The 17,726-nt window shown below is 37.5% G+C and overlaps 1 long non-coding RNA gene across 1 annotated transcript in view; it reads right to left on the reverse strand.

Annotated features, from left to right (window-relative positions):
* The window catches only part of LOC135310438 (uncharacterized), a 68,602-nt gene extending 53,584 nt beyond the window's left edge, over nt 1–15,018 (reverse strand). The window contains exons 1-2 of the long non-coding RNA XR_010370496.1: nt 14,939–15,018; nt 11,132–11,307 (exon numbers count right to left, since the gene is read on the reverse strand). This is a non-coding gene — a long non-coding RNA (uncharacterized LOC135310438). The remainder of the gene's footprint in view (nt 1–11,131; nt 11,308–14,938) is intronic.
* Between the last annotated feature and the right edge of the window lie 2,708 nt (nt 15,019–17,726).

A 17,726-nucleotide genomic window follows, 5' to 3' on the forward strand; every position in this document is an offset into this window, starting at 1 on the left:
CAACCTAAAGGTAACCTTCTGTTTAAAGAGCAGGAAATTCGTGTTTGTAAGTGTGTATCAACTGCCATTGAAGATAATGAAGATAGTATTTTCAAAAAGCCTTTAAACAATGTTGTTTACTATAAGATAAAATTTGGTTTAGGCTGGACTTAAACCATCTGGATTGATTGAATACGATAATTTTTTCTGGAATAAGAAGCACAGCAATATCTTCAGACAGGCTGTTCTGTTCTTAATATAATTTAATAGCAGTGTGTTAAAAGCTATCATTCTCATTTAGTTACTGAAAAAGTGACAGCAGCATTCCTCTACTGGAAAATAATTCTGTACCAAATATTTATCATCCCATCATCACAAAGAGTTGAAAGCTGACTACATGCAGAGTTTTATTATGACACACAAAACCTATGCGTTACACTAGTGTGTGCTTATTTATCTAATTTTTACTTTTTGTGTACATACCTCTAGGAATGAGTCTAAGTTACGAGTAGGGAAAACAAAATTTTTTTCACTTTGGACAAAATGTGGTAAACATTGTACTTTGATGGACAAATGGAAGACAATGAGTCATGGCATTAGCCTTCAGGCAACTATTAGTTATGTTTTCATCTCAGGCACTTACATATTTGATATGAAGATGTGGCTATGCTTTAAAGAACGTATATAAGCCGTGTGCTGTCTGAAAACATAACATTAAGCCTGACTTGCCCAACTGATTGGCCAAACTATCCCCATAAGCAAAGTAAGCAAGTATTGTTTGTTGAAAGATACAGTTTTAGGTCCCTTTACCTTTTTACTTCCTTTGCCTCTTACATCATTCTGGGAGTTTATTTCTGAAATGGAAGCTGTGGTTTGATATATCTATGTTTTGTACTTCTTATATTTTGTTTAGCTATATTCTCAGTAGATTTTATTTCACTTTAATTGCAACACACCCCAGTGTTATTGCTAATGACTAACAGTGTGTTCCTGGGAAATAATTTCAGTTTCATAATGGTAGATAGAAATAGATACTATCCAGCAAGGTAATGAAAAAAATCCTCTATCCTGCAACCCACTAAATTACTGCAAAAAACCCTTCAGTGCTATGTAGTAGCATGGTTGTTGTGTGACATTATTACATTACTGTTGGGTATAGCCACTTGAAAAAGTAGAAACTGCTTTGCAGTTAAAAGTTTGTTTTTCGAAAAAAATTTAAACAGACCCTGACATGTGAAAATATTCTAACTGTCTTTGCGGTAACCTAAAAATAAAGGGACTATTTGCACATTTTCACTTTTGCAAATCTAATTTGGGTCAGATTAAATATATTAAGTAAGTGTAAAATTCTTAATTTGTGTCCCTCTTTATAAAAATTCCTAACTTAAAATAACCCCTTGATTACACAGAACAGAATATCTCATCTGACTTTGAAAATTCTGCTGTGCTATTATGTCAATAAATGTCCTAGGCTCTTAGGCATGGCAGAAAATTAACCAATACTGCCAGACAGAAATTCAGAGAGCAATTTTGTCAGTCTTGTAGTTAGGGGTGTCTTAATCAGGATGATAGGCTGATATCAAAGCTGCTCCAATTAAGAGGACTCTGCTGCATTCAGAACCTGTGCATAGTATGCTAAAACTCAAAAGCAATAGCTTAAGAAATTATTACATATCAAAGTTGCATAATATAACTTAATATAGGAATTAAATTATTTTACCCCAAAAGTCCTTTGTGGAGCCTAAATGCCTGCCTGTCTAACAAGCCAATTTTTTTTCTGACCTAATAATTTCCAACATGCTTTTTGCCCTAGATCCTTGAAATTAAGCAAGGATGGCATTTGTCAGCAAGTTTCTCAAGTCTGCTACCTCTCATTCCACAAGCTGTCATTTGAAGAGGTACATTTAACTTGTGAAAAGGTCATTTTTCTACTAAGAAGAGAACGTGGTGTCTTAGATGATTTGTGCCTTGATCCAAATTCCATTTGACTCTACAGAAATATCTTGCACGTGCGTACATATATATACACACACATCTCTGTCTCTGTGTGTGTACACAAATTAATACTTCTAGAAAAATAGAGCACACTTTAGGATAAGGACCACTTCAAAAAACTCTTACACATTCATTAAAGCTGGCCCTCAAAGAGCCATATTGTGAGACACAAGAGCAGTTGTGGACTTTCTTTGTTATACCTGTGCCAGACCATTCCACCATGAGACCATGGGTAGTTGATGAGAGATAAATCATGTTTGCCATTCAGGAGGGATCAAAAACATAGATTATATTATCTATTAAAATGTGTTTCCGAAAATCATGCTGTTAAAATGATACTTCAATATCATGGTGTAGTTATAAATGAATACTATCTGCTTGTAAAGGTCCAACATTATATACTTCTTAAGCCTTCAGGAACATTATAACTTGACAAGCGGATATTTATAGAATTGGTTTGTTGTCAGCATGCTATCTACAGAAACATATTGCAGATTTCTGTAATACGTCTTTGTTTGTATATCTGCTAGCCCGAGAAGTCTCCGGGTTTTTTTAAGACATGTACATATTTTTTTAAGACGTGTACATGTACTCAATAGCTTCAGTAAGAAAATGAGTCCATAGAAGCTAAAAAGCTAGCTAAGCTCTCAGCTTTTATTTCTGTTGGGACACCTAGGAAAAGAACACTTATGTTACAGAGGATGAAACCGGCAGCAAAAAGTACACAATAGTCTGAAGCAGGTGGATCTGGAATCAATTTCTGAGTTTAAGTTGATGATGGACAATAGTGAAATAAAATTCAATAAAGTTCACTCTTGATCCATCTCAGATGTAAAGTCAATAGGGATCTGCCTGGCTGCATGTTATTTTAGACATATGTCAGCTATAACAGAGACCCCACTGTAAAGCGTAACACTTGGTACATCACATGGATGTCTGATGCTCCTTGCCCACGTCTGTACTTCAAGCTCTTCACATAGTTCAGTGAGAACTAGACACAGCATTTTCATCTACATCTGAAAGAAACTTTCTCCAACATTGCTCTTACTTTCTTACTGTGACCCTTACCAACAGACCAGCAGGCACTAATTTAAAAAGAAACAGAAACTTTCCTCAACCCTGAAGCGAAAAGAACATAAGAAAATTCCTTCAGTATCATTGTTTAAAACTTTAGACAAATGTGGGCATAGATTTCTGTTTCTCTTATCACCAAACAACTCATACATTGATAAACTGTTCATGAGCTTCATTCCTACCAGCGTCACTTCAAAAGATGAAAGCAAGGTCCTCACACATTTTGTGGACACCATCTGGGTGAAATACTCAGAATGCATGAATTTGCATTGTGATAATGTCATCAGCACTATACTCACTTAAAACAATTCACTTTCTGATTTTTCTACATAACTTATTCTACATCTGCCTTGTTGCAACTGTATAGTATTTTGATTTAAAAAGTAAAGTGAGGACAATATAAAGTACTGCTTATACTGGGTTTAAAATCTACAGGAGGAATTAGTAAATTATGTCTTCCCATATGAAATAATTTACTCTCCTTAGGACTTGAACATATACGAACATAATCCTGTGTCTTCCCACCAGGAGCCTATTTCTTTACTTTTGCCATACACAGTTCAGTTTACCATTGTGTGTTTACCGCACCTTCAGATTTGATGTCTTACTATAAAGCAGAACAAGATATAGTTTATAAGAAATATATATGTAGATTTTAAAATGCAAGAGAGCCTTCATTCAGTTGCTCTGTGTGTTTTTCTATTTTTTAAACCCCTCTAGAAGAGACTGGGAGAGCACTGCCCTTAGTGGTAGGCAGGCAAGCAGGCAGATAATCCATCAGGGCGGCAGAAAGAAGCAGCCCCACAGCTCACCTGGGTGCACTGCCTCAGACACTGCTGGAGTATCAGTTGTATACACAAGTGGTAGAGTTACAGATTTTTGCAGCACACAAGTCCATCACACATCTGGATCAAGGGCATAAGACTTGAAAAATTACCCATAAATAAACACAGAAACCCCACATCAAAGAGCTCCAGTTGCCTTATTGTTACTTGAGAGTTATGGGCGAAGTGCGAACCTTTAGATGTACAGTTATTGTCCCTGCCTGTTGCTGACATTTTAAAATCTGTTGCCCATTTCATTATCTAAATTAGAAAATAATGTATTTTTCAAAATCATCCAGAATTTACGCAGGCCCTCAGATGTCTGTGATGAGATGCTGTAAGTGCAACTCAAAGGTAAAATCTGTAAACGAGCCTCCTGCTAATACTGGCCCTGCAAGCACATGGCCCTCTTCCCGGCCCCATCAGGGTCCCCTAGGGTCTCTCCATCCTGCAGTGGCACCAGCACATTGGCGGCTGCGGGTGGCCTCCCTGTCCTGCAGCATAGAGCATGAGCTATATGTTTTGCAAGAACAGGCCTTATAACTGCAGATTCTCCCTGCACCTCTGACTGATGTATGTATGAGTTCACAAGACCGGGCCAATGAATATCGGGTGTCCACTGTCACTTGGACAAGCCCTTTGAATAGGTCTTTACAGCACACAACTGTATTCCCTTCTAACAGCTGTCAAATATTTTCCTGGAGCAAGACTATTTAAGTAACAGCGGCTTGAATGTAGCTCTTTAAAAGTGTTTGTGTTTCATGAGGTGAAGAAAACCCTTTCTGGTCCAGTGGAGACTTTTAACCAAGTGTGTATCATAAAGGATTTTTTCTTTCTCTCTCTTTTATATCATGTAGAAATGTAAAAATAATGGTAATAGGTTTTCCTCTTTGCTGATAATATAGGGTGTTTCTGACAAGAAGGAAATTCAAGCTGACACATTCCTGGCTCAGTTCAACTACTCTGACTGATGTGATCTGGTTACCTTTTCTCCCTATTTTCTTTTTAAAAATATATTATCAGTGGGAAATCTGCACCTCAGAATGAGCCATGTATTTCTGTTACAAAGGTCAGTCCGTTATATAATTTTACACATATGTTCAATACAAATCAATTCTGTTAGGCTCAAGTGCACCTAAAGAGGCCCAGAGCACATTCAATCCAAATTATATCACATTCTTCTCAATCAAATCCCCAAGAATTGGATTTTTTTTTTTCAGTCCACTGGAGTTAAATAGTGTTAAAATCCAGTTAAACACTGGAGATAAAAACATTTCTCAGTGGTTTGACTGGAAAACTGGAAGACGACACAGGCCCAAAGGCACCAAAATGAACTCTGGATTTTAATGACCTGCAAAAAGGCACTTGTTTACTTTATATAAACAGTCACTACACAGTAATTAATATTTCATGAATTTGTTACACAGATTTTCTGTAGAATTTTCACTCTTTCTATTTATATAAAAATTAAAATCAAAACACTTTGTGCTATGTGGATAACATTTATGAATCTCAGTAACATGAGCTAGATTTGTTTAATTTAGAGTGCAGTTAAATATTTTGTAATAGAAAGTGAAAAAGGTATTACTAACTCCTCTAGTGATGTACCTATTGGTTGCAGTCCAGAGAAGCTTTATTCTTTAGTTTAAAAATAAGGCACCTTTTTTTCTCTTTGATAGGTATCCAAAGCAGTTTAGCCAATATTTCTGTTAGCTAAAGAGGCCTCTGCCCTTCCCACTACAAGTTGATATGCTACTTGGAAAAGCTCCTTGGTAGAAGAAAACAAGCACTTCTGTTGGCACAAAACTAACTGGGTAAAGAACATTTTTACAGCTGCGTTGGCCAGAGTCTGGCTTCACGTAGCCCTGGGTTTAGCAGCCAGGGCACCCCTGCAGCCTGGCGCTGGGTCTCCCTGCGGGAGGGCATTTGCCAGCACTGTCGAGCAGCCTGGGGCTGCAGCGGTGTGACTCTCTGACCATCACAGCTCTGCCCCTGCAACCCCATGGTAGATGCAGTTCTACTGATTAGATGGGGCTTTTGTTAATTAGGCACATTTCACTCAGCACACAGTCTTACTGTGCTTGCCCAAAATGCATCTTTGCTACTGGTTGCACTCACTCTCAGAGGACGATATCTTCCTGTCTCAGACCAACACTGTCAGCATGGCTAGCACCTTAGCAAGACTGAAGAACACAATTAGGAAGAGACAGATGCTCACTAACAGGTATAAATTATTCAGGAATGAAATGCTCAAGTAATATTAACCTAAAGGTATCATCATCCATTTTTCTCCCATGAATGAAATTGCCTAGTTAGTATTCAAGTGTTACTACCCAAATAAAACTGATTGATGTTAACTGAGCAGACTCTGAGAAAATTTTATCAGGATGCCCAAATTCTGCTCCTTCTTGCTTAATCAATCATCTCTCTGCTGAGCTGTGTAGCATTTTGCTACAAAAGTCTTAGCAGAGAAACTGGGCTGTGGCAAAATGAATAAAACATTTGCTGCAGTGCTAGAGTAATGACCCTTAAGTGCCTTAGAAAAATGAGCTGCATGGACTCCTTCCTTTTACAGAGAGACTGGGTCATACCTCGGGAAGTAACTACTAATAAGGTAATAAGGATGATGTTTAAGGATGGGGATAAAGCAGAGTATGTTCCGTTTACTTGAGGTGTCAGGCCAGTCCCTGCACAAATACCCATCCATGGGATCCTGAGGTATGAGTGTGTTCTCATATCCTCACCTCTTTCCTATTGCAGACAGTTTTTACACTGGCATTAATCACCTTCATCTCTTCTCTTGCTGTTTTCGTGGAGCTTATTGTGTCACCATAAAGGCATTGATCAGATGGTGGCTAGCAGGACACAGCTATTTACTTTGAAGCAGTGGGAGGGTTGCAGGGCAGAAAAGCACGGTGAAAATCTGCATTGGCTGGCAATTACAATACCTGAACAATTCATAAGTCTCCTTGAACAGGTCCCTAAAGGCAAAGAATAGTAGCTTAGGTTTCCTTACAGAAATGTCATTTTTATCTGTGGCATAAAGTAGGAAAGGAAGAGAAAACCCTATGTATTAAGCATGCTTAAAAATAAGCTTATTCAATGATAATTACAGAGAAATGTAAGACCAGTAACTGAATGGTGGAGGATTATTTACTGTCATTTCAAATTAGTTTAAATCCATCTAAAGCATACTTGAAGTTAAAATGAGGCGTTTCTTCAGATTTCTTTTTTTGAAAGTAGAAAGGGAGAAAGAAGAGAGCCACTAAAAGAGGGGGGGGAGGGGTGGGATATTTCATTAGATAATATTATTGGTAGACAGCTGCTGAAAACAAAATGCTCCTTTAAGAAAGCAGTGATTTAAAAACTAGTGTGAGGTCATGTAACCTCGTTATTCTCTTTACATCTTCCATTAGGTCAAAATACCAATACCTATTGCAGTAGCTTTCATCTCAGGCAGCATATGCCAGTGCTTCACTTTCAACTCTGGCTTTTTTATTCTTTGGAAGGATTACAATCTGCAACACCACTGCTTCGTTTTCATTACGTTGCTGTTCTATCTTTTAGGGGAAATCAGTTTCACATTGTGCTATTCTTATGCTCCTTAACAAGGTTTAGAAAGAAAAAGAAAAGAGGAATCCTTTTAAATTAAGAGGTCCCAGTTTGATAGCACTTCCTAAATCCAAAAAAAAAAAAAAAAAAGAAAAAAAAGAAAAGAAAGCCTTATTATCTGAATAGTTTGCTTGAAAAGGACATGCAGCAGTGGAACATTCAAATCCCAACTGTCTAAGCTGAAGTCATTGATGTGTATTATCTGCAGGCTGCTATCATTAATAAGGCAGCTTTTAAAGGACACTTCTTAAAGCCTGGACAATTTCTTTGGGCTAAAACTCTGAGGATGCCCTATCTATCCTTTAGCTGAAAAGAGAAATCCTCTTGTGTATGAACACATATAAAAAAGTTGTCTCCTTTTGCTGGACTTTCACAAAGACTTTTGCAGAGTTTCTTTGCTTGCCTCATAATTCCCTTTCTATACAAGGCTAAGACAAGACCATTTCTAAGCATTAACACAGAATAATAAAGTCCTCCAACTGATTAGTGGCATGAAAACTGCTGCAAAGGCTTCCTTATAAGTCTTCCTTAGATATGTTACTGCTTTCCTCTGCCTCCTTAGGAAGAAGGTTTTATGTGAAAGTTTAATGTATTTTGTCTGATGATTTAATAGGAGGTAATATAGGTGTAATGACCTACAAACTACAAATATCTTTGTTTTATTTGAAGTAAGATTGTCTGTGTTTTCTCCCCTCCTGCCTTTTTTTAGGGAGGGGGGAAGTTAGGACTTTTCAATCAGAACCCCAGAATGGAATCTGATTCTGATAAATCATTCAGATGAGCTGATTCAATTCCAATAAAACAACAGTATTTTGCTTTTGCTCTCATTTGAATGTGCTTACAGCTATTGGGAAAGCAAAATTCCTCTTTGCTGTAGTGCTCATGTTTGATACAACAAACTGCAAATGATATAATATGAAGCAAAAGAGGACTTAAACAAAATGGTGGTTGATACAAAGACTATTTTTAGTTTATGCTTTCTCAGTTAAGTGTTGGACAAAAGAATGCAATAATTTTTATTATGTTTTTGAGATCTGTCTATTTGCCATTGTCAGATGTCTATTTGATTGTAACTCTACTGGTGTCTGACTGGGAAAGTGATATGGTTTCATAGGAACAGTTATCTCTTAAAGAGGAAACTCTACCACAAACTTCTGGTGAAACTCTTACTCAGTCCATAATATAACCTGAAATTCCAAAGATTATGCAACAAAAATAAAGCACTTCCTTCATTAAAAATGGATCCAATCAAGGGAACAGGGAAGCAATGCCTCTGCCCTGCAATGGAATCTGATATCTTTTAAAATATACATCTCACATTACTGCAATTTTAAAATAGCTATAATACTCTATTTTTCTAACGCATTTAGAAATAAATTGCTTCCAGACTTATGATGCTGTATGTTATTTTCAGTGCACTGTGAATATTAACCATTGCAAATCAGTTAAAAAAATAGATGTTGATAATATAATGGAATTATCATCTGTAGTGATAACATTCATTAGGCCAACAAAATTCAAAGTGGGAAGCACTGAATATAGCAAAGCTCTAGGAAACACACTAGAAGACAAAATTAAGCTCCTGGGAATGGTCTAGAATGACCTCTCACTGTCTTCAATCTCTGACTCTGAAACTAGATATTAGGCAGATGCTGGTCACAGGCTGCAGCAGAACTTCATTGCTGCTTAGAGCTCTGCAACAGGAGGACAGGGAACGTATGAAGCAGTCTGGGCAAAAGGAGGAACACCCTCCAGACCTAGATCCCCAAATTAAACAAAATTTCCTTACACTTATTTGCTTCCAATTTCTTTGCATATTCTCACTTCTATCACTGTGTAGATGGGATACAGAAGCTCTGTTCAGAAAGACCAACTTTATAAGAATCTCACCTAAAAAGGGTGTCCCATCAGTCCATGACTATGATTCCATTCATGAGTTTCATCCTGGTTTTACATTGCCATGAGATTTAATTGTTTCAGCTGTGGTTGGGTTAAGATGTGAGATGAATTTCTGCACCTGGTCACTCAGTGACAGCTTTCCCTTTGGACTTCAGAAAGCCTACATGTTATTCTACTATTTTAAAATACAGTGAATTAAACCACTCTCTGAATTTTGCTGGGAGCAAATGGACTGTGAGCACCCAGCATGGTGGATTTACCAGCATAAATCAAAGGTAAATACACCTGAGCTTGAGAAATTACATCTATATAAAAACCAACAAGGACTTAGATCAGAATGAATAAATAAACACGTCAGGGAGTGATTGTAGGTACTTGTGCTCTGCCTCACACATTCACACACTGAAAAAGCATGTGGGCTGCAAAAAAAAGATCTGCCTCTCCTTGCACACAGAGAGCTCCACATTGCACTTCAGGACTCAGCAATGAGTAACTGATTTCCAACAATTCTTCAAAGACTAACATTACTGAAATTATCATTTAGGGAAGGAACATATAAGAAGCTTGTTTTGATATATTTTTGGCAATAGATCACTTCAGTCAACACTATCATGTCCTGTCTAGCCATGTCAAAACCACATATGACAGGTCCTGACATAACTGATGCACTTTTACATCAGGAATGTTTTTAAAAAAGCCGTTCTGTGAAAAGCAGCTTCTTAATAAATGTTACTTGCAATTAAAGAAAAAAAGAGAGAGAAAAGAATCTTGATAATATGTTTTATTCTAATTTGTCACGCTGCCTTTCATTAACACTTTCCAAATGTACAGTGAAGCATTTGTCAGACCTGTACATGCGAAGGGTGTCCCAAGAACATTTTCTCTGTGATAAACTGGTAAATACTAGAGACGTCCTACTTGTCTAATCTGGGCTCACCTTCACAGTAAAGTTGTTCTGTTCCTTTCTCCAGGGATTAAGACATTATGATTTGGATGCTTGCTAGGTGACCAGTACCATTCAGAAAAATAAATTATTTTAAAAATCTGTAAGTATAGGGGGAAAGAAAGGACATTAAGTTTTTATTAAAACAGATAACAGGATTGCTATTGTTAGAGCAATTTCCTATTGCCTGCTGAGCACAGTAATGAGGATTCAGGACTCTGTAAATTATACACTGTCAGAAAAAACCTCTGAATGCACAGCAAGAGTGACATAGCAGCTTCATTTTCTTGCAGAACTTAATCTTATGAAACATTTATTTAAGAAACACCAAGCAATTAAAAACATGTGTGTGTGCATGTGTGTGGGCATGGTTTTTGAGAAGCCTCACTTCTTAGAGTTCAATATACACTATTGCAAGTATCCCGAGAATTAAAAGAAAATGTGTTTGAAAATAATAAGTTAGAACTACATATTAGTCTATCCTCCAAAGAGAGATTTGTGCTTAAAATAGTAAAGCCCATAAGTTCTGAGGTTAACTATATGTGCAGAATATAAGAAACAGTAATAGACACTGCTTGTCTCATTTAGTATGCTCAGTTTCTGCTTGTAGAGGAAAAGTTGACCAGGATGATTGTAAACTGCCTATATAATTGAAAAGAACTGCTGTAGGATTCACTTTATAGTGCCAGCAAGATCAGAGCTGGCAGAAGGCACTTGTCCATCAAAAATCATCCTAGACCTGATTCTTTGTCCCTTCTGCATATTTTCACTGACTTTCATAGAGTTCTCTCTGAGTCACTCTCACCTGAAAGGAGAACAAGACCCACTGTTTTGTGATGTTCACATGATGTTTGGCACTTCCTCATGGCCAGCTATATTTTAGCATTGAGTCCAGAAGTCATACTGTCCACATCAACGCCTGGCAGGTTGTCCCCTTCAAAACAAGTCTGAAACATGTATTCAGACTAACTCCACTTTGTCCTAAAAATGGAGAAAGTGGAATTTAAATACCAAAACAATCCTAATTGTCTTCAATATCTTTCCCAATTGCTAACTACCAGTGTTATATTTCAAGAATAATTCTCTTTCCTGTTGTATTTACACCAGACACTTTTCATACTATGCTGTTCCTACAGCTGTTCCCGCCCTTCATCCTTCTGATAAGCATTAGGCAGGAAAAAAAACAGGGTAAGTGCTGCCCTTCTTTTCAACCTCTACTGATTAGAGATAAGACCATGCATTTGGAAAGATTTAAAACATCAAGTTTATTGACATTGCGGACAGGAGAGGAAAGGTTGTGTCACTGCTAGACCAAACTTATCAAAGCTTATTCCTCACAGCAGCTGATAGTTTAGGGTCCACATAAATAGTGTGCATACTTTCTTTAGTGCAGCCTGGCATGGACCCAGTGTAGATGCCTTGTTACTATACTATGAGATCAGGAGTACAGGAGATGTTATGCAACATACAGTTATACAAGTGACAGGAGAAAAGCAGAGATATCCTGTCTGGGTGTACTCTAGCTGCAGCAAAAAGAGCTGAGCATAAGTGATCTGTCCAGCCAAAGACACCTTTCACTAAAGCCTTAACCTTCACACAGAGGGAAGAGTGGAGCTGAAGTCTAAATAACAAATGGCCCAGAGTGCTTACCCTAAGCAGCAGAAATATTATGTTGCCCTATACTAAATATAGCCCTGGCCCATACTTTCTTGCCATTTCTGTCTTTTTCCTAGGGACAAGTTTGTAATTTTTATAATTTCACCCACTCTTACTGGCATTTTTCTATTCCCTTTCATGGGGCTGCGTACAAAGGCTATGTGGGTTACACTTGGCTAGAAGAAGAAACACCCCTGTTCTCAGTCATGTACCCAGACGTTGTTTTTTTTTCATTCCATTCATTCCCTTGTGGCTTTTCCTCTTTAGTTAAGTCTAGTTCTCAGTTCTTCACCACACTTTTCCATATTAGTCTTACATATTGACACACAAACACCAACAAAAATGCATATTATATTGTGAGATCTGGTTTCTACAAACCATCAAGAGCTGATGGCACCACCCAAGATTCCCCTTTTCAGCTTGCAGGGTTAGCTGATTTGGCTTTGTGGAGGAGTGTAACAGACCACAAGCAAAGTAGATCAGCTTTTAAGGTTTTATTTAAAATTCAGAGCACTCAGGGACTGTGACAGAGCCATGCATGCAGAATGAGACAAAGCAGTAAGCATGAAGAATGTAAAATATATTAGTCTTCATTTAAAACCAGTGAAGTTGCTATTCCTCTTTCATATACTTGATTGGTAATTTTGTGTGCATTAGTTTCAGAAAGTAATGTTTTGTATGAGTAGATTTTGCCAATAAAATGTCACACTGACTAAGATGAGGACAGTAAAGTATCTCTTGCTACTGTTTTCACATAAAATAGCAATAGTTTCAATATTATGTAATTACAGAGACTGAGAGAAATAGAGTATAATGAATGTTAATATGCTTTGTGCCATAATGCTTAGAGGTATTAAACCCTTTATTTGTTTCATTGTACTGCAAATGTTCTCATACAGGGTAACACTTTCCAGTCCCTAAAGCGTGGGAAGGTGTAGAATGGTAGGAGCACACAAGGATCAGATGGGATCACAAAACCTAACATATTTTCATGTAAGCTATTAAGAATGAGGGCACTTTGAAGAAACAGCAAATATTCAAATAGTTTTCTGTATACAGTTGGTTGATTTGCTACTGTTAACATTAAGTTGTATGGATAAAACAAGAGTATTGGTGGCTGCTGGCTTTTAGACTGTGGTCATTATTATCACTGTCAAGCAATGTCTTGCCAGAATATGATAGATATACCTTTGGGTATTGGCATTTAAAGTACAGTGCCGCTGTCATTTATAAGCTGTATTTTTTAGGGAAATTAAGCAGTCATGGAAAATTTTTAAAACCCAGTAAAAAGAGCAGTGCTCAGGGTTCATCACTCTCACGCAGAATGTGAGAATGGTGTTCCTCTAGTCCAATGCATATTGTCTAAGAGACATAATAACATCATTTTCGAATGAAGCCATGTATGACCTTGGTACCTCCCTGGGCTCAGTGAAGAAATCCCGTAACTTGTTTCCAATAATGAGTACATCTTTTTACAGTCACTGGTAGAAAAGTACAGTGTTCCATGATGGTACCTGAGGAGAACCTTACTAGACACTTCAGTCTGCAGAAGCAAGCCATAATGAATGATCTCTAGATGTGTCAAGGGGAGCTTCACAAAAGGAGTCTGCATTTTGCACAGACATAAGTGAAGTTTTGGGGTTTTTGTTTTTTTTTAAGAGCAGAGCTTTGTTGTTTCGAGCTTGGACAATGATTTCCCTTTCATTCCTTTTCTGTAGCACCGTGAGAACTGGGGATACACTCCCATTACTTCCATTCCACTGGTGCTTTACGCTTACAACCCCAGTTCAGTAACTGACCCAAGTATGTTCACAGATTCATTCAAGACACATAGTTAAGCTTCATCTATGCCTAGGCGCACAACTCTTGGTTCAAAACTTAGACAGTGCTTTGAGATCCTGCAGGTAGAGAGGCAATAAATACCATGATAATAAACCTTGTTCTACAGCTGTCCTGTAGGGACAGATAATATTAATCTGCAGCATGATATCTATTGCGGATAGTTTGGGAGGATGTGAAATGACAATATATTTACCTTTTAAAAAATTAATTAAAAATTATAATATTTTTTGTTAAGCAGATTCATTTGCAGGCTTACACAAGGAAAGGCTTTAGAAAAAGTGAAATCAGTTTGAAATTAAGGCTGAAGCTGAAAGACTACAAAGCAAGTGGTGGCAATTTGAATAGATGATTTCCTCTCTCAGGCCATAGAAGCAGTGAACTGAAATTCATTCACCAGAAGGCAGTAGGAATTTCACATAAAGTGTAGAAAATGGTATTTCCAAAGATTCTGACACACAACTAGTCCTTCAAAAAGTCGCGATCTATCAGTTTAGCTCTTTAGCTTTTCAGCAGTTTCCGTTTGATCTTAGGCCACTGACTTTGGACAGCAGCTTCAATCACAGCTCGCAGGCAAGTGACTTGGTGCCAAGAACAACTTTGTTTGGCAGCGGGAGCTGACACATATGCTTTAGTTTTTCTGCAGTACTGCATGTGTCTTCCAAAAACTGTGGTTGGAGACTGTAATAAAGATCTAACTGTTACAGCGTATTAGTGAGGAAATATACGGTCCCTGACTTCAGGTCTGGAAAAAGATCTAAGATTGGAGTTTTGGTTTTTATTCAGAGGCCTTTTTAGGGAGTGTATTTTACTCAGCTTTTGGCAAGCTTTATTTGAAATGTTTGGGTATCAATATTTATTAGAACTGAATGACAGTTTTTAGATAACATCTTTTTTTTGAAATTCTGGGCAAAACAGAGAAGGGAGAGGAGGGAGGGCAGAATCCCAGCCGTCCTAAGGCAGCCCACCACCTGGTGGTTAGGGCACTTATGAACGACATGGGACAAGCCTCTGGTTGTGAACTGCTTTAGGCCACTCACATAACTTTTCAAGAACATTTTAGGAAAATTTTACTTTGCTTCCCTTGCATGCTCAAGGAAAACGTACTTAGACATACCCAGATATTCTCCCAGAATTCTTGTCTTTCAGCCAGTCTAATATCCTCTCCCAGCCTCTGCAAGAGCATCGGTACATACTGGTCCGTTGTAGGCATCATCATTTAATAGCATATTAATTTAAGAAAGAGAATAATTAATACAAATAATTAATTGAACTTCATATCATTTGTTGAGTACCTAACAAAAACTGACCTGAAAATATTATCTCTGTACCTGTTTAACTATCTAGGGCCTTATGATAGAGCCTCAGTCATTAATTTGTGGGACGGTTACTTGTTTAACACCTTAAAAATTATTTCATATTTATTTTATTTTATTTATATTTTCTAGCTGTAATTTTGTGATGAATTTATACCTCTTGTTGGAACTGGATGCTTACTATTGCCATTATTTAGGCAAGGACAGAAACCAAATCCAGTCTTTCAATATATCTTACAATTTTTATAGACTATTGATTTGCTACTTGTCTTATAAAATAATAGTGAATTTGTGAGGTTGATGAAATCCCTTCTGCTTTACCCTACAAAATGTTTTGAAGAGTAAAATTTAGGTTTTATGGCAAAAGAGAACCAAAGCAAAGGAAAATCTGAGCAAGGTAGTTAAACAGATTCCATCTGACCTACCTGATGGGACCCTTATTTCTATTATGGAATGAATCTTTGAACAGAAAATTTAAAGATTGAATCTTTGAGTGAAAATATCCACACAAACTGTACATGAGAAGAAAATGCAAAAAATACATAGTTTCTAATAACCCCACCCAAAGCATCGCAAGATCTTCTATATCTCGGTAGCTCAAATATGTATTTCATAGTATCTTTGTCATAGCAATAGCTTTCTCTAAATAATGTTAGTTACTAGACAAGGAGAAGAGCAATTTCATTTCGCTGATAATGAAGCAATCTTCAGCAAGATTTCAAAACATCCTAAGTGGTTAATGACATTTCTTGTGATCCATCTGCTGGCCATCCTTCCCCTTGGGACAAAAAGGGAATCTTTTTTATTAAATGTAAATCAGTATTTAGATGAATACTAACCAGATGAAGAGGAAAACAGCCTTCAGGCTTAGGGACTGTAAGTGTGCTCAATCATAGCATAAAAACAATATTTTCTTTTTACACAGACAACCTTTGTGCATGTCTAGCCGTGCTATTACCTCAATCTCCAACTAAGGAGAAACCAGATACTGGTTTATCTAAATAATTATATATTTATCTATACACACACGCATACACACAAGTATACATATATTTACAATCTGGATGTGCACACATATCATGTATCTCCTATCTTACCTTTTTTTTTAATCCCCTGGACACCACTGACAAGGAGAAATGTACTGTGGCCTTAAAAGAAAAAGAAACAGGAAGGATATAACAGCATGAGCAGATACTTTAAGGAGAGAAAACAATGACTACTCTCCCTGGAGGCTGCTGTGGGAAGGCTGGCATATGCCAGCTCTGGCCCAAACACAGCCAAGGGATCTGGGAGTGCCAGATGCGTCTGTGGCGTATGATGATTTTTTGAGAGAGCTGCTTTACTCTGTGCCTGGCTCCACTCCACAGCAGCTCTGACAGTCCCATGGCCACCTTGTTTTCCTCTCCCTTTTTCTCCTTTTTATCAGATATTTCCTCTCCAAGCCAAAGTTATTGTAAAAATCCCACCAAAAATACTCATAACAAGCTAATAACTGAACTATATCTTACTCTTTTAAATGTAGGTTTGGGTCTAAATCATCAGTCTTTTTCTGTGGGCACTTCCAACACCATTTTCTACCAATTTTTGGAGATTAAAAGGAGTAAAAGCTGTGTATCTAAACTTCTACTTCAGTTCAAATCACTTAAAATCACAACCATTAAAACTGGACCCACTGTCAGAGAATACTATGCTGTACTTGCCATGTTTAAAAAAACAAATTACTTGAGAAGTCAGTAAAATTTGCCATAAGGCTATTATTTCAGAGTAGTAAAAATCACACCAATATGCTTGATGCGCTTGGGCTATCCAGACAATCCTGCCAGTCTCAAAACCTATTCTTACTGTTGTCTTTCCTAGCAGGATAGGGAGATTTTGGGAAATGGCAATAGACTGGTCTTAGTCATCATTGTCATTATCTCTCAGCACATCTCAGATTCTTCCCTTACCATAGCACTGCATATATCCAAATGAATCTATTGCATATACAGTGTTCATGTTGCACATAAATCAGTAAATAAGCAACAAGAAAATGAATCCTTTCCTGAAATTATTGAACTTACTGAGGATAGACAGAACAGCAGTGCAGAACTGCACAGCAGGTCCAGTGCTTCGTGGTATGTGCATCTTGGTATCTGGGATTAAGCATGTCAGTAGTCAAATCTATCACCTCCAGGAAATATCAGCATAGGGGAAAGGCTGTGGTATGGCACCTTCCCTCCAGGATGGAAGCTCATCAAATATCTAACATCATAAAATATATTTGGAAGCTGTTGACCATAAAGAGTATAGAGCTTTCCTTCTGTAAACAAATTAATGCTTATTGGTTTTAGAAACCAGCATTTCCTGGACTAGTAAGAATAGCATTTTTGGCTTGACCTGGTCTGGAGGTTTTTGGCATGTGCAACAAGCCTTAAAAGTCCTTCCATGTCCCTGTTCATTTGAAGCCAGCATCAAATGTCTCAAGATTTTCTCATAAACTACTCAATCCTCAAATGACCTTCTGTACACTCCCAAACATATTTTCATCAGCACCTGGATGAGCACCATCTTGTGGTCTTTAAATAAATCCCATCAAATATATAGTGTTTC

This window comes from Phalacrocorax carbo, chromosome Z (assembly GCF_963921805.1).
Source record: "Phalacrocorax carbo chromosome Z, bPhaCar2.1, whole genome shotgun sequence".
NCBI lineage: Eukaryota > Metazoa > Chordata > Aves > Suliformes > Phalacrocoracidae > Phalacrocorax > Phalacrocorax carbo.